The sequence below is a fragment of the Sturnira hondurensis genome, unplaced genomic scaffold, assembly GCF_014824575.4.
Source record: "Sturnira hondurensis isolate 20B ecotype Veracruz unplaced genomic scaffold, ASM1482457v3 Scaffold0008640, whole genome shotgun sequence".
NCBI lineage: Eukaryota > Metazoa > Chordata > Mammalia > Chiroptera > Phyllostomidae > Sturnira > Sturnira hondurensis.
Genome location: NW_028081271.1, coordinates 16,520,132 through 16,545,601, shown reverse-complemented (window position 1 = coordinate 16,545,601; position 25,470 = coordinate 16,520,132). Strand labels below are relative to the sequence as shown.

The window sequence follows — 25,470 nt, the reverse complement described above, 5'->3', positions numbered from 1 at the left end:
GAGGGTGAACATTGCCATTCTGTCTACTTCTGAAAGAACAATGAGACTTTTATTATTGCCCATAAGGCTGAGTGCCTGTATTGGTATTTCATTCTTTCTTAGGCTTCATATGCGCTCTAACACCAGGGTGGGGGGCAGTTCAGAAGTGTGTCTCTGCTCCATTTCCTTCAAGAGAAAAGAGAGTTATATACCCAAACAAAATAAAACACACACATGCACACACAAAATCCATCACATGAATAGAACCAAGATAACTGATGTTCATGAAATGATATAAGTGGACCTCGCATGGAAGCTTTCCCTGTATTTTCCATAACTTTAGTTTCCATACTTCAGTAGCCATAAGAAACATCTAAAATCTTTAATATAAATTCCACATTTTAAAAAAGATTCTAATGGCAATGGAAAGAGACTTGACTTTGAGTGGTGAACACACAATATACAGATGGTATACTATAAAATTGTACACCAGAAGCCTATATAATTTTATTAACCTACACCACCCCAATAAATATATTAAAATATTTTATAATATTCTAAAGGCTCATCCCCAGATGCCCTGCTGTAGCAAACAGTGTCAAAAATAATACATCTTTTTTTTAAATATTTTATTTATTTATTTATCTTTAGAGGGGAAGGAGAGAGGGAGAGAAACATCAATGTATGGTTGCCTTTCGGGCATCCCCTGCTGGGAGCTGGCCTGCAGGGAACCAGCCTGCAACCTAGACATGTGCCCTGACTGGGAATCGAACCGCAGTCCTATGGTTCACAGGCCTGTGCTCAATCCACTGAGCTACACCAGCCAGGGCTAAAAATAATACATCTTAAAAATCTATTTTTAATGAGCCCATGGATAATACTAATGCAATTAGACCACGGAACTCACTTTGAGAAGCAGTGCTCTGGGTGACATTGGTTATAGTAATGATGGATATGTTGAAAGTTCTATTTTTATTTTATGAAAGGCAATTAAATAGCTTCTCCCTGCTTTCACCTCACTATCTAAATAGAAATAATTTTTCATCTTCTCAATGAAAACTATAATTAGATTTCAAAGGACTTCCAGTTCTACATTGTCCACTTTCTTCCAGATTCTATGCCATTGAGTCCAGCCTAATATTTTTCAAGATCATCTCCTGGAGCTAAAAGATTGAGGAATTATCAAAATGTAATCTCACCTGAAGCTACAATTTTACAGTATCACTCTCTAACACTCACTTCCTTGAGTTAATTCAACTTTGCATACAAACAGTAAGTTCATGGCTCCGTGGCAGTTTCATTAAGGGCCATCATTTAGAGACATAAAAAGTAGTCACGTGTGTAGGTTTGGGAGATACCTGGGTCTCTTATAACAGTTAACACTAAACTTTGTGATGGAGCAGCAACAATAGCACAAATATGTGGAAATTCAGAGAGTAAAGAATACTTTTGCCTCAGGAAACATTGCAAAGCATGTAACAGGCACAGCATCTAAGCTAAGAACAAGTCAGGAAAGGCAAAGGGCAAAGGTACATGTTTATGGAATGTGTACAATGCACCGCATATTTTATTTACGCAGTAGAGAAAGAAAAAGATGGCAGCCCCGTTCCTCTGGGAAGAAAAAATAGATTTTTATTTAGCAATACTGTGTAACTGATAGACAATTTAGACACCATGAAAATAGTCCACTTGTGTAGGGTCAACATAAACTAAAAGTGAACTGTCAGGGAAACTTTAAAAGACTTTAAAATGGAAGAAAACAAAACCCTGGCTGGGTGGCTTCATTGATTAGAGCTTTGTCCTGTTAAGTCAAGGTTGTGGGTTCAAACCCAGTTTAGGACACATACAAAAATCAACCAATGAATGTATAACTAAGTGGAACAAAAATAGATGTTTCTCTCTCTCTTTCTCTCATTCTCTCCCCCTCTCTGTAAAATCAATAAATAAAAATTAAATTTAAAAAAAGAAAAAAATCAGGGAGTTGTATCTAGCTTACCCTTCCAGGTTGTCCTCCTTCTATTGTCTCTGTGTTCTTTTAACACTCGGCGCATTGCAGCATATTGGTCGTAATGCAAATGATTCGCGTCCATAGATGTGCGAATTGTGTCCAGAGGAGATACGGTGTCTTGCTGTCCTCCAAATTTCGGCCAATTTAGCCACAATACATGCATGTTATCTTTTGAATTTTCTTTTGAACCATTTGTAGTATCTTACTAGTCCTTTCATTAAATAATGGGTTAACTAAAGTACTTGTCACACGTTAATATTTGTTTATTTGTAGTCATGAGTTTATTTTTAACAAATCTTAACAAAACCAAAGAAATAAAATTGATCTGAATAAGAAAGTATGTTTTTTTTTATTGTCGCCAGGTACACAGAAATAATAATGATAATAATAATAATAGTAAAAAGGAAAACAGGGTGGTAGGTTAGGGTCAGTAAATCATGACAAAAGGGTAGAGCTTATGTGGAGGAGGGGCCAGTGAACTGACCCACTGGCAGGGGTAACCTATGAACTTTCAGAATGGGAGAGCTAACATTTTTTGTTGGCTATGCTTCCCCACACACACACTACACACCTATTACTTCCAAGTCTTAACGCATGTGCCTACTCTCACAGCGTGTGTACTGGTCAGGGCACTATCATAAGGAATGGAGTGAGCAGGTGGAGAGGTTGGCAATGCAGAGGTTAAAGTCAGAAGAGCCAGACAAGTGAATGTTCTGAATCGCACCAGGTATCTGGAGGGATGCAAGACTATCCAATGAATGGGTGATCCAACTAATATTTTAAAATTTTCATTAATAAAATATGTTTTTTAGAGAAATCTTTGGCTCACAGCAAGATTGAGCAGAGGGTACACGAGTTCCCATATACCCCTTGCCCCCTTCACAACCTCCCCCACCATGGACATCTTGCAGCCGAGAAGCACAGTTGTTACAATCAGTGACCTCAATTGACACATCACTATCACCCAAAGCTATAGGGTATGTTAGGGCTCATTCCTGATGTTGACATTCTATAGGTTTTGAAAACGTAGAACAACATGTATCCACCATTATAGTATTTGATTTTAAATTTTAAAAGATGAATTAATACCAACTGAATGACTGAGCCATATCCCAGTGCATAATACCCAAGTACCACAACCCACATCTTCTTTGAAGCAACCAGACAAGATAAGCCTTATTACCTCTATTTTGTTCAAGAAGAAATGGAGATTCGGGGAGGTAAATTGCCCTCTTCAAGGTCAAACATCCACTAAGTGATGGAGCTGTATAAATTGATCTGCCTTCAACATCCCCACTCTCGCCATTATTTCATGCCACCTTCTACAGCATTTGTACTTGTGTAAATAGTACCAGATGAAACATTTTGTTCACTTTATTGAGGTGCTAAGCAAGGGGTGCTCTACCCAAAACATAAGCAACATCGAGAGGACCAGAGAGAAAACATACCACAAACAGCTTAAACTTCAGTCAGCAGAGAGGAGCCTACAGTGACATTGAGGGCAAGCACACTTGAAACATTTGAAACAATATCTGGAGCCCCTTCACAAAAAGAAATGGGTTTATAATCACAGTGTTCAGGCACTGAGCTCCTTAAATGCAAAGGATCAAGTCCTCACACCTTTCGGGATGAATGATAATTTCCCGATAAAGAGAGACATATTAGACCTGTCAGAGGCAGATTTTGTAATAATCAGGGCTACATCTGCAAGAAAATCAAGGTTCCACATTGTCAGTTTCAGCTTTTCTAGGTAAATTAATTTCTTCCTGATAATATGTCCTTCTGAGAGGAAATGAAGGAAGGCTTGAGAAAAGGATATATTGGGGTAAAAAATATGCTACTAAGTTTATCTGGCTTTGTTTGTTATGAGTTAAGGGGAAAAAAAAACACTGAGACGAAAACGCACGGGCACGTATCTGAGAATCCAAGCTCCTCGCCGCGTTTCCTGCATAAACTGTTGCAACAGCGTGGCCCTGTGACGTCACCCTCTTCTCTTTCTAAAGCAGATTACTGGGTCCCTTCTGCCCCTTCCTTTTCTTCCCAGAGTGTCTGCTCCAATGTCCATTGCCACATCCTCAAAATCTTCCCTGCTTATTCTAGCTTAATTTTGACCCTCACTGTGTTCCCTCAGCCACTTGCAGCCAGTTGTCCTCTGACTCCCTCTTTACCCTTCTTTATTTCTCTCCAAAGTTTTCATGCTAACTAAAATTCATCCCATCTTCTTCTGTTTGTTTGCTGTCTATCCCCTGCCCACCCAGCCACAAAGATGGCCATGGACACAAGGACATTTTCCCAATTGTTCATTGATGTTTTCCTGGCATCTATAATAGCTTCTGGGAAACAGATTACACTCCACAAATATTTGTTTAGCCAATACTTGAATAAAATATATAAGGCAGTGGCTACAGAGGGAAGGAGCCATACGTAGAGCTTCCTCCAGTTCTTTCCTGTTTGCCCAAGTCAGTAATCTCCCTGGACTAAGAAGCCCACCACCAGGGGCTGCCATCACCCATAATGAGCTCTAGAAGGACAGTGAAGTTGTCTGTTTGTAATGTCCAGTTATGCTGAATGAGGCTTGGCAAGACTATTTCTTTAACTTTCAACAAATCCACAAATTGCTTGTACATCTCATTGTATAATTTTGCTTAGAAACCTAGCTAAGAAAGAAAACAGAATTGTACCCCCAAAGGTAGGAGAAATGGGTGGATTTACAAACAAGGGAAATGTTTTCAGTTACAAATTTTATAAACTATAATTCATAATTAAAAATTGAATTAAGAGCATTCAGAACTGGTCTGCCGACAGTCTGTCTTATCTCAGGTATATTTGTGTTTCCAACCCTTCAGAAATGAAAGAACTTTCCCTCCCTCCCCAAACCTGTGCCCAGCCTTCAGTCTGCATGTGCAGATTAGTCCATGCCTGCCCTGGGCAATGTTGTTTGGTGCATTTTGAGGGTTATGGTTATGGCCTTTACAGACTGGGAGGGGCCCTCTCTGCATATATTGGAGAAGCCATCTTGTCTCTTTTCATAGGTCTCTCTTGGCCAAGTCGTCCATTATATGATCTTTCCGCATCAATTTCTTTCAGTCTTATGTCCCAAGCATGCAAGCAGGTAAAGGAGTCAGTATTACAGAGCAGGAAGTTTGTGGACTTTACAATTATAGTCTAGAAATTAAGTCATAACTTTGAAACTTTCTAGATATATAGCTTTGAGGAAGTAAATTTTGTACGCTGTAAGAAAGTAATCTCCAGTGCTAAAGTAATGACAATTATATTCCAAGACTATGAAAATGCAGTGATATACAAAACATAGCAAACTACACATAGTAGTAACTGAATAAAAACATTTTAAAACTCCTTTCCCAGCTGGATGAAGTTGTATGTGCTTAGTTATGAAACCCTATCCACCATCCCCTATATTGTTTCCAAGTAAGTACCTTGGCTTCCTCTTTCCATAGTGTTCTTTCTATTGCAGGTACGATCTTTCCTCAAGTCAGTGGATGCAAACAGAGTTGCCCTGCCCCAGCTCACCACTCTAATCATAGCCAATCCCACTTTCCTACCAGAGCATGCACAAACATTGAATATCTCTGCCTCTCAACTACTTTCCTAATCACTAAAATTTCCTGTGGCAAATGAATGGTCAGGACACAGAAATCACAGATATGTGTTCCTAAACTCCAGAAACTAAAATCCGAAGGCATACTGTAACACCTTGTAAGAACTATTGATTTCACTGTAAAATAACATATGTCAATTTAAACTCTATGGAAAAAGATTTTAAACAATTATAATAATTATATTCATAGCATTATAGCATACTAGCTAATACATTACTCCCAGTGTTTCTAAAATAATGTGATAATGTGCCATACATGTGACATAAAACATAATTGATTTTCAAAATGAGAGCTGCAAAAATCTCCTTTTAATATCAGAGAGAAAAGACATATTGTTCAATTGGGACACATGCTGTTTCCACTTGGTATTGACTAAAATTAGAGCCACCATGGGAATCTCACATTCCCATTCTGTTTGATGTCACATTTTTGTTAGGGCACCTTGGGAGTTAATAGTCTCTATTTCATGAGACATCCATAGGAAGTTGCAGAATACGTACAAAATTTGAATTATTGATTTTCCCTTCCTTGGACTGAAGGCTTGTAGCGGTCTCAGACTAAGTCTCTTCCTAATTAAATGTTGGTGGAAATTAATTGTTTTAACTTAGATGATATATAATCACAGAAAAGTGGATGTTCCCATTTTGTCCTCCAGTTTCCTTATAGATGAAATGAAGACAATCTTCCAAATAACCCAATAACCTTAAACACTCCCACCCATAGCACAAGCCTTAATCTCCCCCGTGAGCTCCAGGACAAGTTTTTCATGTGCTTCTAAAATCCTGTTTTAGTAAACCTCAAGTTTTCATTACCCCTCTCCCGTAACAGGCGTCTCTGCTGAGTTTCTCTGGCTTTGTTGATAATGCCATTATATCCTAATTGCATCTGCAAATTTTGGAGTTATCCTCTCATCTTTTCCTTCCTCATTTTCTGCATATAGGTACTCAACAGATCCTGGTAATTCTATTCTCTGCAACACTTATGGTCTTGTCTGTATTTTGTTTGTTTGTTTTTGTTTCAGCCTAGACTAATTCAATAGCTTCCCAGTTAGCCTCACAAATTCTAAACATTTGCCTCTATGGGCACTACATTCCCATCCTGTATCAGCCAAACATATAAATCAAGTTAGTTCATTTACCTCCCCAAAACTGTATAGCTTCCTCATTGCCTCCCGAATGAAACCTCACATTCTTATGGATTTTTAAATATCTAGTTGCAAATGATCATTCTAGTCATGCCTCTCTGCATAATCCTGGCGGTCTGATGTCCTAATCAGCTTCAAAGTGCACCCTGAACTGTGTGTCTTGATGTTTTGGCTCCTGCTGCTCCCTCAATTCTCAAGTCTTTACTGAAATCCTTCTCATCTTTCAAGGTCCAGTTCAGTTGCCACTACCCCTTTGGGTTATCTAACCCCATGTCAGAAACAAACGCTCCTTAGTTTGGATGCCTATAGTTTATTCGTACATTTACTCAGCACTTATTGCATTTTCCTCCCCTGCGATGTTAAGAGCCGATATTAAGGATTTTGAGAGCATGTTAATGACATTACAAAGACCTGGTTTACAATGATAATTTTACACCTTACTGGCTGGGTGACCTTGGGCAACATACTTAGTTTAAAGTATCTCACCTCTTTTTATCATCTCAAAAATGTGGATAATAATAGCTATTTCATGTAATTATTGTGAAGACTAGAGAAATCCATATGCTTATAAGTATCTGCTAAAATTTAAATAATAAGTGCCAGAAAGAAATATTTTCTCTAGATGGCTTTCACTAAATAAACTCCTGTGATATACTCTCTCCAGAGAAATAAAAGGCAGCACTTAGAAAATCTGAGATAACAACAACACAATTGTCTGAATTTTGTGGATGAATTGCATAAGTCCCACACATTGTTTTATCTTTCATATACCCAGGAGGACACAGGAAATACCCTCAGGATACAGAGGAGGATATACACTATATCTTCTAGCTGAAACCGTTGTAATGATCACAGTAGCTGTTGATCTGTCTCTTTGCTCATCCCCACTTCTGCCTTCTAGGCGGTAAGCTCCTTGAGGAAATGAACCTTCTCATATTCATTCCTGGAGAATCTTAGTGCCTCAGTGAAGTGTATCAGCATTGATAATGTTGAATTGAATTGGCTTAAACTTAACTACATTGACGCTAATCAAAGCTATGCTAACTAAGTTACCTATGCTAACACACTAAAGCTATGTGTGCCTGAAAGAGAGAGAGAAATATGCTATTCGATATTCATTTTCTTGCTGCTGTGTTCCACCACCTTGACCTGCTGTTCTCTGTTTATATTAGCACGAGAAGCATCTCACAACCTCCCTTTTCTTCCATTAGCTTCCATCTGTTGCTTCAGCTGTATTACATCCTTCCTGGGAAGAGTTGCTTTCCTTAATTACTTCACTTTGGTTTAATCTTTTCTTTCATGATGGACATGTTATTTGTACATTCTGTAGAGTGTTTCATTAGCAGCGCTGTGTACACTAGGAAGAGGGTGTGTTTATTATTCAAATGTGTCATTATTCGGGAGCTGCAATCACTTTTCTCATTTCGGCTCTTCTGAGCCTCCTCAATTTGTCTTCCTTTCACTCATCTTCCTTCAAAAGCAGCCTGACCCCAGTGATAATTGCTTGGATCTGTAACAGATTAGTGGGGCCTTCTAATGTCTTTCTGTGTGACTTCACGAGATGGGGAAAAGAAGCGCCGAGGCCTCTCAGCCAGTGGACCCTGGGATTGTTTTCCTCTGCTCTCATCACCAGACAACACCAGGCATTTCCCCAAATGAGTCCACAGCGTGTTTGCTGACCTGTTACCCATCTTCTGAAAGCAATCACTGCACTCACCCATCTGCTCTGGCAGCACACATTCCTCTCTTTCCCCCTGTGAAATGAAGATTGAAGCCAAGGGTAATTGTAATTTTGCTATCAATAACAGCTCTTTCATAACACATTAGAGTCAAAGTATTATTTCTATCAGCTTGAAAGTTGGTGGTTAATCTTTGCCTAATCCCTCCTCTTGAATCAGTGTCTGAGAACTACTTGCAAGGTCTAATAAGCATACGCAGTTCTGATCTCAGCTCCCACAAATTCAGATTCAGTGGGTCTGAAATGGAGCTAAGAATATTCATTTTTAACAAATTCCCCAGATGATCCTAAGGCAGGTCGTCTAAATTCAACATGTTGAGCATATTTAGAAGTGTGATGCATTAACACCAGATGCCTAAGCAACCATAAAATTTATAGGGGAAAAAAGAAGTTCATTCAAATGGTCGTTATGGGATAAGAAAGTGGGTAAAATGGTTAAATGGTGAAGGCTAGAGTCAGAACAAATCCAAGATTGGTGAATGTCTGAAACAAACCTTTGTGTCTGCATTTTGAGGCTTCTGCCACAATCACTAGTAAACAATGGTTCCAATATGAGTATCGGTTCCTGAGTAACCAATTAACCCAAAATTTTGAGGATAAAAATAACAGTTATTATTTCATAGTTTCTATGGATCTGGAATTCAAGAAAGATAAGAATGACAAACCATTCTGGTTTGCTTGGGACTCAGGATATTCCTGGGACATGGGATTTTTAGTGCTTAAACCGAGAAAGTTCCGGAAAACCAGACAACTTGATTACCTCGGACTTAGCTGGGCAGTTCTGGCATAAGGTATCTCAGGTGGTTGAATATCAGTGTAGTCTACTGTCACCTGATGGCTTGACTGTGGCTAAAGGATCCTCTTCCAAGATGGCAGACTTACTATGGGTATTGTCCATATGCTTTCATTTCCTGCTGGCCATCAGCAGGGGACTTCAGTTCCTCCTGGCATGGTTCTCTCCATTAGTGGACACCAGTGTATCCACACTATGCAGGAGCTAACTTCACCCAGACTGAACAATACTAGAGAGGAATCCGGGAGAAAGATGCAGTGCTTTTTCTAATCCAGTCTCCAAAGTCACACATCACTATTTCTGCTTTCTTTTATTTATTACAAAATAGTCACTCATTTCTGCCCAATTAGGTAGTACAATTAGGCTTCCGCTCTTGAAGGGGAAAACGTCAAAAAGTTTGTGGATATATTTTAAAGTACCACCGCTTCCAATGTTTTCTTCAAATTCAAAACCTTTCTAGAAGATGGTTTAGTAGCTATTCATGTCCCCTAACTAACATGGAAAGAATTTTGAGTTAGAAGAATAAAATAATCTCTTCCTGGCATTTCTTTTGGTAGCTGCACTATAGTTGACCTCTCTGACCTTTGGCAATTATGTTCTTGTTGCTTTAATAAAAAAGAATAAACATTAATGCCATTTTACTAAAAGAGAGCTCACATTTATAAGGTAAATGCCAGTAGGTTTCCTTTATAACTATAGGTAAAGTGGAAATGTGGCAAATTCATAATTAACCAGATCAATATGTTCAGTCAAAAATTTCAGAAAATTGCTGCCAAGTTTTTTTAATTTTATTTTTCTATTGAATTACTAGCTAAGCAGAGCCTGGAATTCAGACTTTAACAAATTTTCTTTGAGCCCATAGGCAAGTGCTTTTCCTGGCTATTTTATATACATATAAAATGAAGAAATTTGTCCAAAAGTTATTTAAGATACTTTTCTTTGGGGGGGGGGTAACTTCTTTTTTAAAATATTTTTTTATTTAATTCTTGTTCAAGTACAGCTTTCTGTCTTATATTCCCAACCCTGCCCGCCCCCTGCCCCATGCTCCCCGCCTCCCTCCCATTTCCGCTCCCCACTCTTAGTTATTGTCCATGTGTCCTTTATACTTGTTCATGTGAGTCCATCCCCTTTTCCCCTATGATTCTCTCCCCTCTCCCCTCTGGACCCTGTCAGCTTGTTCCATATTTGAGTGTCATTGGTCATATTTTGCTTGCTTGTTTGTTTTGTTTAGATCCCTGTTAACGGTGAGATCATACGGTATTTGTTTTTCACCGCCTGGCTTATTTCGCTCAGCATAATGCTTTCCAGTTCTATCCATAATGTTGCAAAGGGTAGTAGTTCCTTCTTCCTTTCTGCAGCATAGAATTCCATTGTGTAACTGTACCATAGTTTTTTGATCCAGTCATTTACCGATGGGCATCTAGGTTGCTTCCAACTCTTGGCTATCGTGAATTGTGCTGCTATGAACATCGGGGTGCATAGGTTCTTTTGAATTGGTGTTTTAGGGTTCTTAGGATATACTCCCAAGAGTGGAATTTCTGGGTCAAAAGGCACATTCATTTTTAGTTTTCTTAGAAAGTTCCATACTATTTTCCATAGTGGTTGTACCAGTCTGCAATCCCACCAACAGTGAACTACAGTCTCCTTTTCCCCACAACCTCTCCAGCACTTGTTGTTTGTTTCTTTGTTTATGATAGCCATTCTGACTGGTGTTAAGTGATATCTCATTGTGGTTTTAATTTGCATCTCCCTGATAGCTAGTGATATCGAGCATCTTTTCATGTGTCTCTGGATCCTCTGTATGTCCTCCTTGGAGAAATGTCTGTTCAAGTCCTTTGCCCATTTTTTAATCGGGTTGCTTGTCTTCTTTGAGTGGAGTCGAGTGAGTTCTTTGTATATTTTGGAGATTAAACCTTTGTCTGAGGTATAAGATACTTTTCTTAAGATTGTCTGAATCACTAGGAAATTTGCTAAAACTTAAGAAAGAATGGACCAAGCCTGTTTCCTTGAATCTCATTGAATCTGGAAGAGTGGAGCGTGTACTGGCGGACGGGTCCATCCCACTGATGAGTTGGCAGGATACTCCAGTCACTCCTTAAAGGTAATTCAGTATCTGAGAGATAATATAATACAAAATCTGATGACCTGGATAAGTAACACGTCAGCAAAACACGTGGCTTTACAAATATATCACTTAAAAAAAAAGCAGACCACCTTTGAAAACAAAAGGTTCCTGAGGAGTGTGTTGCTCTCACATATGCTAGAAATAGAAACAGCTTGGCTCTCCAAATTCCGGAGGCGACAGAAAAGCAGGCAATGGGCAGTGCCCTGTGTTATCCATTCTCCATGCCATGTGTTACAAACTGATATGTCCTTGTCATACTTACCAACTCAATTCCTTGATCAAATCCCCAAATCTCACATCATTCAAGAGAGTCACAATCTTTACTTACCAGTAAGCACTCACAACCGTAAAGATTAATTAAATTTCTTCCTCCCTATTTCTTTGTCTTCCCCTTTGTGTTTATAAAATTAATTTAATATAGCCTAATACAGTTAGTTGGGTCTTTTTTCCTTAACAGATGTTTCCTCTAAAAATGCAATGACTTGTTTGCTTTAATAGTTACCATACATTTAAAAACTTTGCATATAGAGAGATATCAATAAATACTATCTCATACACAAACACCAAAAAGGAGAAATATCATTCTCTCACAACAGACAAGGAACAAACAACTTTGAGAGAACTGGTATTAGGCAAAGAAACATGACTCACTGTTAGTGATAGAAAATGGCATATTCTTTTACCTAATACACACACACACAAAAAAAGATGTTCAGAGGATTCTAACGTAAGAGCTGTCCAAGTTGTGAAATGCTCCTAGGTTCAAATCCCTCCCTACTGTGTGACATCCTTGGCAGCACCCAGAGACCAACTCAAGAAAGTAGTATCTGTTATCTTCAGCATATGGCACACACACAGGTTCCATATGGCATAGGTATAATACAATGACATTCAACTCTCACAAATTCAAATATGCAAGGTCATATACAGATAATATTTTCTAAAAAGTAAGCAGGTTTAGACCACATGGTTCTAAACACAAGCCAGATACTTCATCTGGTACAATAGCCAACAAAACAGAAACTTTTCAACACCGAAGGGAAAAACTAGCCTGGCAGCATGACTGTATTCTTCATGGGAAATTTAAAAGATTCTTCTAGAGTAATTCATGCTTACTTTCAAGTTTTGTCATAAATCATGACTTTGGAGCCTTAGTGCAAAAAACAAACATAGGTGGAAAGTAACCTGGCCTCTTAAACAGCATAAAGGGAACCCAGGTACTCCAGACAAGTTATTGTGTCCATCATCCCAGCTAAAAGACCTGGCCCTCACTAAGCAACACAGTTTCCCATGGCTGTGTCTTCTGACACTGAAGCTGATGCAACATTATAGCCAGCTGGCTTCCTGTTTGTCGGCTAGAGTATGGGCAAGGAACATATTGAACTACACAGGGGGGTTCCGAAAACACTGCAAAGATCAAGGAGTGATGTTTTCAAAGAGTTTCCAATAAGATATCTTGCCATGGCTTCTCTTGTCTGTACCCCCACCTCCACCCTATTCCCTCTGCTTGCTTGAGAAGACAATCATTGCCTTAAGTGATTAAGTGCTTCCTTTCTTCTGACTCATAGTTCATAAGACTAGAGCAAGAATTTCAATTAGCTTTTCTTTCTCTGCAAAGGGAAAAACAGAAAAGAAAAAAAAAGAAAAGAAAAATCAGGCCTTGGCGAACAGGGTTGTCAGGAAACATTTTCAATGCCTGCGTGCTGCCTTCTCTTTCACTAGGGCAAAACTACAATAAGACAGCAAATGGGCCCAAGATTCAAATGTTCCTTAAATGAGGAGTTGCTATATTAATTCCCTGTTAGACATCTTCTGCCAAACCACATAAATGCGCTACATGGAAAGACTATTTGCAATTACTCAGAAGAGCTCCAGAAACACTTAGAATTAGAACACAGCCTAGTCTCTGGTTAGAAACCTTAGCTCCAATTTCCAGGTGGGTGGCCACTTACTAGATGTGAAACTTTGGGTACATTGCAAAATTTTCTAAAACCTTGTTTCCTCGCCTATAAAATGGAAAAATATTAACACCTGTATCCCAAGCTGGCTATGAGAATTAAATGAAGTCATATGTATGAAACTGCTTTGTTAAGTATAAAACACTAGGATGAAAGACAACAGTGCCCTGTGACAAAGACTAGGGACTCCAGAGCTGGGCTGCCGGGTGAGACGCGTGCCTCTACTACTGCCTAGCCCTGTGATTTAGGGATTCTCGACCTCTTGAAGCCTCTATTTCCTGTCTGTAAAATGCAGATGCCATGATGCTGTGATGATCCACCAAGCACTTAGACTCGGGGCTGGAAGACTGCAAGTGAAACTTAACTGTCAGGTACGACTACTAGATAACTGCTATTGACATTTCTGTTGAGTAATAATAATAAAAGCAGGGGGCAGGGCAGGGAATATAGAACAGGAAACTGTACTTGAATAAGAATTAAATTAAAAAAAGAAAAGAAAATTTTAAAAAAGGAAATGTAAGGCACTTGTGGAAGAAATAACCATGTGGTAAATTGAAACCTGATTTCGGAGGGTCCTGAATGTTGGACTGAGATTTGTACTTAGTTCAGAAAGTGATTGAAAAAGAATTAATGCTTCTAAACAAAATAATAATAATAATAATAATAATAATAATAATAATAGCAATGTGCATAAAGGAAAAAGAGATGCACAAGAGAAAGAAAATGATGGCACTACCTGAAATAAAGTCTGTCTTAAGAAAGGAAATAAAATAGTGTGTGTTAACCATCCTGTATACTCAAAATTCAAAAGTCAGGCCCAATTATGTATAAGAACTGCTTCTTAAGAAGGAAGAAAGGAATGTTCCCCAGTTAGAGCACAGCCTAGTGCCTTCACACACCAAGGGTTCAGCATCTTATTCTCATGAATACATCTACATACTGACTTTAAGAATTGTCTTTTGTCACCAGGGGAGGAAGGACCATATGACACTCAAGTTGGGTTGAGGGATCTACTTAATGGTCAGGTAAAGGTGGGTAATAATACTCAGCAAGAGATGGAAGGGCTCATGCTTCATTCAAAAATTAGCACTGACAAAGGAACAAAATACTATTCAAAAGGGTGAAGACAACACATATGCAAATGGTCCCACAATATTTATTCAGTGCACTTCAAACCTATCAATGGGTCACAGTGTTTGTCCTAGAGAAGAAGTGTTTAACCTTCTCCCATAATGAAAATAGTGCCAAGGGTATCATTTCCCCAGCAACCCCCTTTCTGTCTTTTGTAATCTTCCATTTAAAAGTAGTCAGAACCCCGAAGGAAGAGAACAGCTGGTGGGGGATCAGGACGATAGCAAAAACAACAGTGGTTGTAGTATTTTCATTTACCTTGCTCCTACCATGGGCCTGCACCCCGATTAAGTGTTTTCTATGTGCATAATCTCATTTAATCCTTCTAAATATCCTGTGGAAGAAGGATTACTGAAGGAAACTAAGGCTTGTGAAAATAAACAACTTGTGCAAGTTCATGCAGCTGGAAAATATTAAATTTGGCATCTAAGTCCAGTTCTACCTGACTCCAGAAAAAGTACCTTTCATCCCCATCCATATATATACATACATATAAACACACTCATGCATATATATACACACACACATATCCCTATTCATGTATGTGTGTGTGTATATATATATATATATACCATTTAACTCTCTGTTATGTCAGTGTTGGGTGAGTGCTGATTTCTCACACAAAAGAGGCTAATGTAGGAACTGTTCTGGTCGGTGAATCAATAACACCTGCCTCATGCCCACTGTCCATACCCAAATATTTTGAATAGTGAGTACACATGGGAATTGGTTTTGTTGTTGCCAGTGTTGTTCTTAATGGATAACATGAAGATAACAATCATAAATAGAAAAAACAAGCCCCCTTTGCTAAAAGAGTTTAAAATCCAAAGACACCAAATGTTCAAGGAAAAGAAGCCACGTGCAAAGAAAAGCTAAGGCCCTGCTTGCTGCAGGCGGGAATGATCGGAAATCAATAGGCTGATCCCCCGCAGCACCGCAGTTAAGACACATGGGTCCCTTCCTAGTGGACAAGGCACAGAGTATGTGGAGAGGCTGTTGCTGTTGTTTCCCCTGCAATCGACCAGAATGCAGGGAGAGCATGTCATTAATAACCATTAGCTCAAGGCTTACAGGTGCTACAGCAGATGTTGCCTGGCAGGAAAATTGGCAGCATCTGAGATCACAAACCAGGAGGTAATTTTCCTCGTGCGATGGCTCTCAGAAGATGGCCAGTCTCATTCAAACCATGTTTACTCTCCCAGGCTTCACATGCTGTCGGACCTTTGCCTCATCTGACTCCCACAGGAGTCAGATTCCCTACCTGTGTGCTCCCAATACCTCATGACTTACACCCATCAAAACCTCTGCCCCACTGTATTCTGTGTGTGTGTGTGTGTGTGTGTGTGTGTGTGTGTGTGTGTTTGTTTATATGCATTCCTCTAACTGGATTGTTATTTCTTTGAGGAAAGGAGGTATGTTTTATTTTTGTATCTTTAGCACTCAGCCCATGAGAGTTCCTTGGTTATAAATGAAAAAATGAGTGAATAAATGGGTGAACCAATAGATGGATCAGTAGATGGATGGATGGACAGATGGATGAGTAGGTGGAAAGGGTAGACCAGAAGACTAATTTTTCAGTCAACTTTTACCATCAGAACCAATACCCTCAAAAGTGACCTTGGGAGTCATCTGCTTGCACAAGAATACCACTTTACCTTTGGGAAACATTGTTATTTTACAATGTGTCTGCATATGTACAACTCAACAGAACCTTCAGAACAACCTTTTATGATATATACAGGAAAATGTGATTCACCCATTTCAAAAATGAGGAAAACAGCCCTCAAAGGCTAAGTAAGTGACTTTTCTAATGTCAGACAGTAAGTATGCAGGGTGGACAATAACATGCCTTTTGGAAAAACACCTCTTGACATGCCCCGGGGCCCTGGTAGAGATGGACTACTTAAACATGAAACACCAAGTGAAATAAACACCCAACACTCCCATCAGTGGGTCTCTGACACACTCAGTAACAAAGTCAAGCTGGCCCACAGGCCAAAAGACCTGAGCACCAGAAAGAACAGAAAGCACAGACGAGCTATAGGTTAGCTTGTCATCCCTCACAGTTGCCCCACCACATCTCTCTCAGTTCACTCGACAGCCAGGTGGGAAGTCCTGTAAGATGAACTGAAGAAGGAAAAAAAATCCCAAGACTAGTTTATACAGGGTAAGCTTAGCAGGAAGGTGAAGGTCAACAACGGACAAGGTGAATGAGAGCTGCATTACAGTTTCACTAGAGGGCAGCCTTGAAAGACAGCAAAGAGGAAATATCCTCCCAGTGGGTGGCTTGGCCAGTGCATTGATCATGTACCTCATGTGCAAAAAAAATCAGGACAGAGGTTAATGTATATGCAAACTCACTAACAAAGGCAAACAAACACCTTAGATGTTGATCAGGGCCTAGAAGTAAAGGACTCGTGAGACAAGCCCTGGCAGGGTGGCTCAGTTGGTTGGAGCATCATCGTGTACACCAAAAGATTGCAGGTTCAATCCCTGGTCAGGGCACATATCTAGACTGCGGGTTCAGTCCTTTGTTGGAGCACACGCAGTAGGTAACCAATCTCTCTCTCTCTCTCTCTCTCTCACTCTCTCTCCTCCCCAACCCTGCCTCTCTCTCTAAAACCAATAAACATATCTTCAGGTGAGGATTAAAAAAGTGAGATAAGACAGGACAAAGGAGCTCTGGCATAGAAGCATGTAGATGGAATATAGGCATAAGTTTAAACTGTAATAATATTTGCATTACCCTTTAACACCCATCAGAAAGCAAGTGCCACAGAAGAGATAGTAAATTACCAATCAGATACATTGAATCGGTCAGTTGGTACTAGCCAGCCTGTGTCAGCTGCCATCCCAAGTGCCAAAAGAAAAGAAAAACCACAGACATGTGAACGAAGTGGCAGGGATAGAGCTGGACATGGGACCACCAGCAGAGACTCCCACTGTTGACCAAGTCACTGTCACCTCTGAATGTCTAACCTGACAGCAATGGACACTAAAGCTGGGATTCCTTGAGGAGACCAACTGGTCACGCCATGGCAAATTGGCTATGGCTACAAGAGGCCTCCTTAAACCTGGCAGAGTCCACACTATGTTCTTACTAAAACAGATACTTCTTCTGATAAGGGTTTGCCTTTCCTGATGGCAGAGTTTCAGCCGGCACCTCCATTCAGGGCCAATGGAATACCTGACTCATAGCCATAGAGTTTCACATGATGCAGCATTGAACTAAAGGATGCATTTGCCTAGGAAGGGGCACAGGGGCGTGCCCATAGCCATGGGGTCCGTTGGTTGTGTCATATATTGAACCATCCACAAGCAGCTGGCTTGGCATAGCTCTGTGATGTTTGCCACCCCACACACACAATTTCCTCTCTCCCTGATTACAAGCCTGGTATGCAATGATAGCAAGGAAAACCTTGAGTGAGATATAAAAGAAAACTTTAAAATGAGTCATCTTCTTAATAAATAAAAGTATTGGGGAAATTATGGACTCTGGCCAAAGTGAATAAGACATCTGTTCCCTGGGGCCAGTGTTGGGGGGTGGAAAATTTGGCATGGAATGGCAGGGGACAGTAATTGAAAAAGAAAATCGTTTCATGTTTGTACTTTTCTTAATTGAAAGTGCTTAATAAACTGGTGCTGCGTGTGTTGCTTTCTACCCATTATCAGCAAGAGCCACTCTGGGAGGGCACAGATGTCGCACCCACAGTGTACAACTTGGTGTGCACAGACTGACTTCCCCAAAGGCTCCCTTTTCTCTAATGGCTGCTGGATGACTCACATCCGCAAGTGCTCTCTGAGCATGGACGGCAATTATTAAGAGTCCTTTCTGCAATGCCCATTCTCTCTCCCTGCATAAAAGAACCTTCTTCCCTATTGTCTTCCTCATTTGCAATTCATTGTCCTAATCATAGCGGCTTTGTCTGGACTAAAGACCACCCTGGACACTTTCCATACGATTCTCTCTGGCTTCAATCACGGGAGAAAGAAACAACAGCTGACTCACTTCAAGATTCACTCTTTAAGAAAAAAAGTCATTGTTTCCTGATTGGAAAACACTTTAAATAAAGTGTCCTAAATATATTTAACTGCTCTTTCATTTTAATTTAATACTGGGAGGAACAGGACAAAAAGAACTAATTGAGCTTTAACAATATGCCTTTGAAAGGTTGGAATTTTTTAAGTGGCTTTTTATTGGTGAAGGGTTAGAAAATCTTACTAAATGAAGATTCCTTTGTTTGTTATTGTTTTTTGCCTTGTGCAGAATATCACCACATGTGCATCTGTGTATGTATGCATATATGTATATAATATATACCTCCAAATGAGCAGTTTTGCACTGTATTTTATAGACACAGACATGTATTTGTAATGTACACACCTCACAGGAAAAATCACACATATAATTACTCAAAACTTTGAGCAATATGTACATATGTTACTCAAAATAAACAATCTTTGAGCAATCTTTGACCAAAGTAGCCTAGGAGAATTGCCACATACATAGTTTGACTTCCCCCCGTTACTATGAATCACGTGCTCATGCTTCTACCTAGAGCCAACCCCTCCGCATTTGCACAAGGTCTTATTTCCCTGCTCCTACAAGGATATATAAACTGTCTCTCTCCTACGTCATTCATTTTTCTTCTCTGCTGTATTTTTCCTATCGGTCTCAATGCTGCCTAGGGCTGGCTGTAGCCACACAAGAAGCCATAAAGGTCACCACGGTCTGGTGTGACTTGAGATGGAGCCCCAGGACGCATGCTTCACACAAGGTCTGTCCAGAGGCATCCAGCCATGTAATATGAAGAGTGGGGGCATTATTGAAGAATTTACAAGGCCGGAAACATTGCACATAGGACAATGATGCCTCAGTCCCCTTCAAAGTAGGCACCTTGGGACCTCACACAGTTCTCCCAGTCGCCATGAGCCGCCCTGTTGTATTTTCTTGAAACACATCGACAGTCTGAAATCTGTTCCCTTTCAAAGGTGATTTTAGTCTGGGGAAAAGCCAGACGTCACAAGATGCTGAATCTGGGCTGTAAGGGGGCTGAGTCACCTGGGTGATTTAAGGTTTTCCAAAAAACTCTGCATGAGACATGACACGTGAACATGTGTGTTGTTGTGATGAAGCTGCCAATCACCTGTTGCCCATAGCTGTGAACTTCTGAATTACCCAAATAGTTTCCATGGAGGAATGGTCAAGTTTAAGACAAAATTTGATGTAGATTTATTGCTTTACTTGCTCAGTAATTTTGAATGCAATGGCCTCACAGTACACATGCTCACTCAATGGCATATACTGCCCCCACCAACTAGTACAGTGAAGGTGTCCTTATTTTGTGCATACACATTCCAGTCCACTCTCCTTGGCTGCCTGGTTACATCAATGTCATGCAAACCATTCTTATTATATTTAACAACAGCTCAGACTTTTCCAGACAGACTTCACATACTGCACCTTCATCCAATTATACTTTTTAAACACACCTGCATTTGTTTTTCCGTTTTATCTGTAGAAACAATGAAGCATGAGTAGGCATATTCACTAAGGCCAATTTAAACACATACCAATGGAGATTTGTCAGAAAATGGGACATGGTGTTCCAAAAGGTTACAAGGTTCTGGCAAAATAAAGCCTTTTTCTCTTCTGGCAAGCAGAGGAGATGCCCCTGCCTAATCTAATATGAACTTCCTGGCTTTCGCTGGATAAATTTAAAAAGAATCTTTCCAGAAACACTCCAACCCAGACTGGAATATAAACAGGACTTGGGGAAGGAGAGCATTGTACTTCCCAAGTTGCTGCTTCTTACAGCTGAGGAGAGAGTGTCAAAAGAGCCTGGTTGGTTAAAACTGGCTAGGGATGTATTTCTTCCTGACACCTAGTATTATTCAAATGACAGCAGATATGACTGAAAGCATTTATCACACTCGTTTTAATTTCCCACAAAGGGAAGCTGTGCTCAGCACTGGGTGAGGGGGAGGGGAGGGGGTGGATAATAAGGCAGCCGGCCAGGCTGTCAGAGTCCAGCATTGATTTTAGGTGCCAAAAATAGAACCTGCTATAGTATCCAGTCAGGTGTCCCATGTCTAGTAATGGATTATCAGCTGAACTGCACGAGAAGGGGAGATGTTTCCAGGCAATCCGATTGGCTTATACGTAGGGCATTAATTCTCCAGAAATATGCCATGTTAACCAATCAAAATGGCTTCATCTTTAAATAAAGCCGGCAGTCTCCAAGGCAGTGTTCACTGTTCCAAATAGCAATAATGACCCCTGCTTTCAGGGCATGTTCCAGGAATTAGCACCTAGCCCGGGTTAATGGTACAAAGCACAGCTTCTCCTAACTGGTCATTAATCCCAAGTAAATACCCAGCAACTCAATTTCTGTGGCTTTAGGATAAACCTGAAATCAAATGGCCCAGTCAGACCAAGCAGATTTAAGGCAGGAAAAGCTAATGACCCCGACAGCCTCTCCCTCTGGGCACAGTGGAGGAAAAGCTAATCTAAGAAGCATTTTTCCTTTTGTGATGGTCGAAATGCTGATTTCTAAGTAAGAGCTCGCCTCCCTGACTACATGGAGACACGTCAAGAACCCCTAGTTAGGGAGGAATGAGCTGGGAGCTGTTTTTCCAGTTAATGATGATGGATTTTAAACGAATCCATTCACATCTGACCTCCCTTCACCCCTCCCCTACCCGGTGAGGAGGCTAGTTCTGCTCGGACTGCTGTCTGGCTAAGCAGTCAGCCAAGTTAACCAGGGATGGGAGGCCTGGCTGGGCTCTGCCCTGTGATGATGAGGCCGGCACAGCTGCCCGACTGAAGCTCAAACAGATACGCTTGATGGCTACAGCATGCGGGTCCTTCAGCTCTGTAATTCCCGGCAATCACCGTGCCCAATAATTGTCAAACTGTACGCTGTGACGTTGAGGGTTTCAGAGAGGTGCATTGTGGACTTCGGAGGGGTGTGGAGACAGATTGCGGAGGATTGTTCAGTGATCTGACTCTGGATTTATGCTTCAATGAACCCATGCTGTTTCCTGTTTTATAGACTGAAAGTCTTTGTAGAATTTCATTAATAAAAATTGTTCTGCTATTAAACGGCAGTTCAAAATATCTGATTGCAGAGGAAATGGCTTCCCCACACTGCACAGTTCTGGCAGCTCTGCAGGCATGTGAAGTTCAGCCAGGCCCCTTTCCCTCCTCCCCACAACTTTTATTACTTCTTCCACTCTTACAAATTTACAGCACTGCCTTATTTTGCCGAGCACCGTTTTCTCAAAAAAGCTGTATCCTCCTCAAGGGCAGGATGATAACAAACATTTCTTATCCTTTTTAGTGCCTAGCACAATATTTATACAGACGAAACATTTTCTTGGGAAAATGATCAATAGCAATTGTGTAGAAGGCTTTAGTCAAAGTCATGTTGGATCTAGCTAACCACAGCTTAAACAATGTGATTTTTGATTTTTGTTGGTTTGGGCTTACTTTGGGGTTGTTTCTATTTGTTTGTAACAGTATCAAGAAGTATTCACACAGTGAATTGCTGACATTTGTCAGATGAGGTCAGAATTCACTTGTACCTAATGATCTCAAAGTAGCTACCACTGCTCCCAACTTCATATCTAGGCTTATAATGGCGTGTAGGCAGATAAAAGTGAGACGTTGTGCCAAAAAGTGATCTTTTAAAAAAATTTTCCAGATGCCTCCTAGAATAACTACTTGGTAGCCTCTGTGAAGAACTGTGAGTAATCTGAGACTGTACTCCACTTACAAACTAACCCATTAGCCTATCACAGGTTCATGAATGTTGACAGAAAACATGAGACTCCTTGTTCAGAGACAAAGGACTCTATTACCCATAACAAAACAAGCAGCATGAGCATCAGCTTATTTGTGTCAAACCCTTTTGCTCCCAGCTCCCACAAGGGTGACATCAATGGGCCCAGACAGATGCTGGCACAAGGAGTGTGTCGGATTATAAGAGAGGAACTCTGAGCTCAGGAAACCCTGATCTCATATAATGGGCAGGAGGCACACCTGCATTTGCTCCAGGCTACTATCTTCCTAGGCTGGTCACTATTCATTCTTGAAAAAATAATCCAGAGTAGGCCAAGTGATACCTCTCTTCCTAAGATATGTAGAACCATGAGAAACCCATGAAGAATTCTCTCTCAACAAAATCTTATGAACCAAGACTTGGACCTATAACTGTACCTGTCTATATTTCAATTTGATGATAGAATAATTATCTTTGATAACAGAGGGGCAATGACATAAATCCAAAAAGAAATAAATGCTATATTAGCTCACTAGATGACTCTACAGTAAATAATATTTGCACAATTGTAATAGAATAAATTATGTTTATTTGTTTAATTTTTCTTATTAACTCATAACAAACTCATGGAAGGCTTCATTGTGACTGCTGAAAATACAATAAATGTCATCAACCAAGGTACTTCTCGAATGAAGTATTAAGATTATTTATATAGTGATGTATGCCATCACTTCAAACAAATGGAGAAAGTTGAATAAAATATAACAAGTTAAAATTTTGGAAACATAACCAAATTTGGCACCAAGAAAGGAAAATTTCCAGGTTCCAGAAACCAAAGGAGCTGAAAGTCACAACAGTGAGTATGAATTGAAACCAAACACCTCACAGTATTGTGGAAACTAAACTGTGCCTTAAAATCCAGGGAATGGGCTAGTGTCTAACGTCTGCAAAGAGGAGAGTCTTGGCCATAGGGACTCAGACATGAGCTGCTTGCATAGAGTCACAGAGACTTAGTCTATCTGTGAAACAGAGACTAGGAGAACCCCACTGGATGCTGAAGGATGTGACATGGAAGACTTCTATCCATTCAGGACCATGTTTACAGAAAGTGTCTGAATTCAGACAAATGCCATTTGTAGGAGTGGAATCTGAATTCATATACTCAAAAGATATGTATACTCCAAGCCAAGGAATTCGCATTAAAGACTGATCCAGATTATATCATAGACAAGAACAAAACCATACTGTAAGATGAATTTGGCATAACAGCGGGATACAAAGTCAATATCCAGAAATCAAAGGCATTTTTGTATACCAACAATGAAGCAGCAGAAGCAGAAATCAGGAAAAAAATACCATTCAATATAGCAAAAACAAAAATAAAATATCTGGGAATAAACCTAACCAAGGAGGTAAAAGACCTGTATGCGGAAAACTACCCAACACTGAAGAAAGAAATCAAGGAAGACACAAATAAATGGAAACATATAACGTGTTCATGGATTGGAAGAATTAACATCATCAAAATGTCCATACTACCCAAAGCAATTTACAGATTCAATGCAATACCTATTAAAGTACCAATGGCATATTTCACAGACATAGAACAAACACTTCAAAAATTTATATGGAACCAGAAAAGACCCCGAATAGCTGCTACAATTTTGAGAAAGAAGAACAAAGTAGGAGGGATCACAATACCTGATATCAAACTGTATTACAAGGCCACTGTAATCAAAACAGCCTGGTACTGGCACAAAAACAGGCACATAGACCAATGGAATAGAACAGAGAGCCCAGAAATAAACCCAACTCTCTACAGTCAATTAATATTCGACAAAGGGGGCAATAACATAAAATGGAGTAAAGACAGCCTTTTCAACAAATGGTGTTGGGAGAACTGGACAGCTACATGCAAAAAAATGAAACTTGAGCACCAACTTACACCATACACCAAAATAAATTCAAGGTGGATAAAAGACTTAAATATAAGCCGTGAAACCATTAAAACCCTAGAGGAGAGCATTGGCAAGAAAATCTCAGATATTCCACGCAGCAATATTTTTACTGATACGTCCCCTAGAGCAAGGAATATAAAGGAAAGAATAAACAAATGGGATCTCATCAAAATTAAAAGCTTCTGCATGGCTAAGGAAAACAGTATCAAGATAAAAAGAGAAGCAACTGTTTGGGAAAACATATTTGCCAATGATACCTCAGATAAAGGTTTAATCTCCAAAATATACAAAGAACTCACTCGACTCCACTCAAAGAAGACAAGCAACCCAATTAAAAAATGGGCAAAGGACTTGAACAGACACTTCTCCAAGGAGGACATACAGAGGATCCAGAGACACATGAAAAGATGCTCAATATCGCTAGCTATCAGAGAGATGCAAATTAAAACCACAATGAGATACCACGTAACACCAGCCAGAATGGCTATCATAAACAAAGAAACAAACAACAAGTGCTGGAGAGGTTGTGGGGAAAAGGGGACCCTAGTTCACTGTTGGTGGGATTGCAGACTGGTACAACCACTATGGAAAATAGTATGGAATTTTCCAAGAAAACTAAAAATGAACGTGCCTTTTGACCCAGCAATTCCACTCTTGGGAGTATATCCTAAGAACCCTGAAACACCAATCCAAAAGAACCTATGCACCCCAATGTTCATAGCAGCACAATTCACGATAGCCAAGAGTTGGAAGCAACCTAGATGCCCATCGGTAAATGACTGGATCAAAAAACTATGGTACAGTTACACAATGGAATTCTATGCTGCAGAAAGGAAGAAGGAACTACTACCCTTTGCAACATCATGGATGGAGCTGGAAAGCATTATGCTGAGCGAAATAAGCCAGGCAGTGAAAGACAAATACCATATGATCTCACCATTAACAGGAATCTAAACAACAAAACAAACAAGCAAGCAAAATAGGACCAATGACACTCAAATATGGAACAGGCTGACAGGGTCCAGAGGGGAGAGAGGAGAGAATCATAGGGGAAAAGGGGATGGACTCACATAACAAGTGTAAAGGACAAATGGACAATAACTAAGGGTGGGGGGCAGAAAGGGGAGGGAGGCGGGGAGCATGGGGTGGGGGGCAGGCAGCGTTGGGAATATAAGACAGAAAGCTGTACTTGAACAAGAATTAAATTAAAAAATTATATTAAAAAAATAAAT

At 40.0% G+C, this 25,470-nt stretch overlaps 1 long non-coding RNA gene across 1 annotated transcript; it reads right to left on the bottom strand.

The window, feature by feature from the left end:
- Positions 1–303: 303 nt before the first annotated feature.
- Positions 304–19,557, bottom strand: LOC118993013 (uncharacterized). Its single transcript, XR_005067763.1, has 3 exons — positions 19,457–19,557; positions 5,593–5,596; positions 304–316 (listed from the first exon to the last, which is right to left on the bottom strand). It is a non-coding gene; the product is annotated as an uncharacterized LOC118993013 (long non-coding RNA).
- Between the last annotated feature and the right edge of the window lie 5,913 nt (positions 19,558–25,470).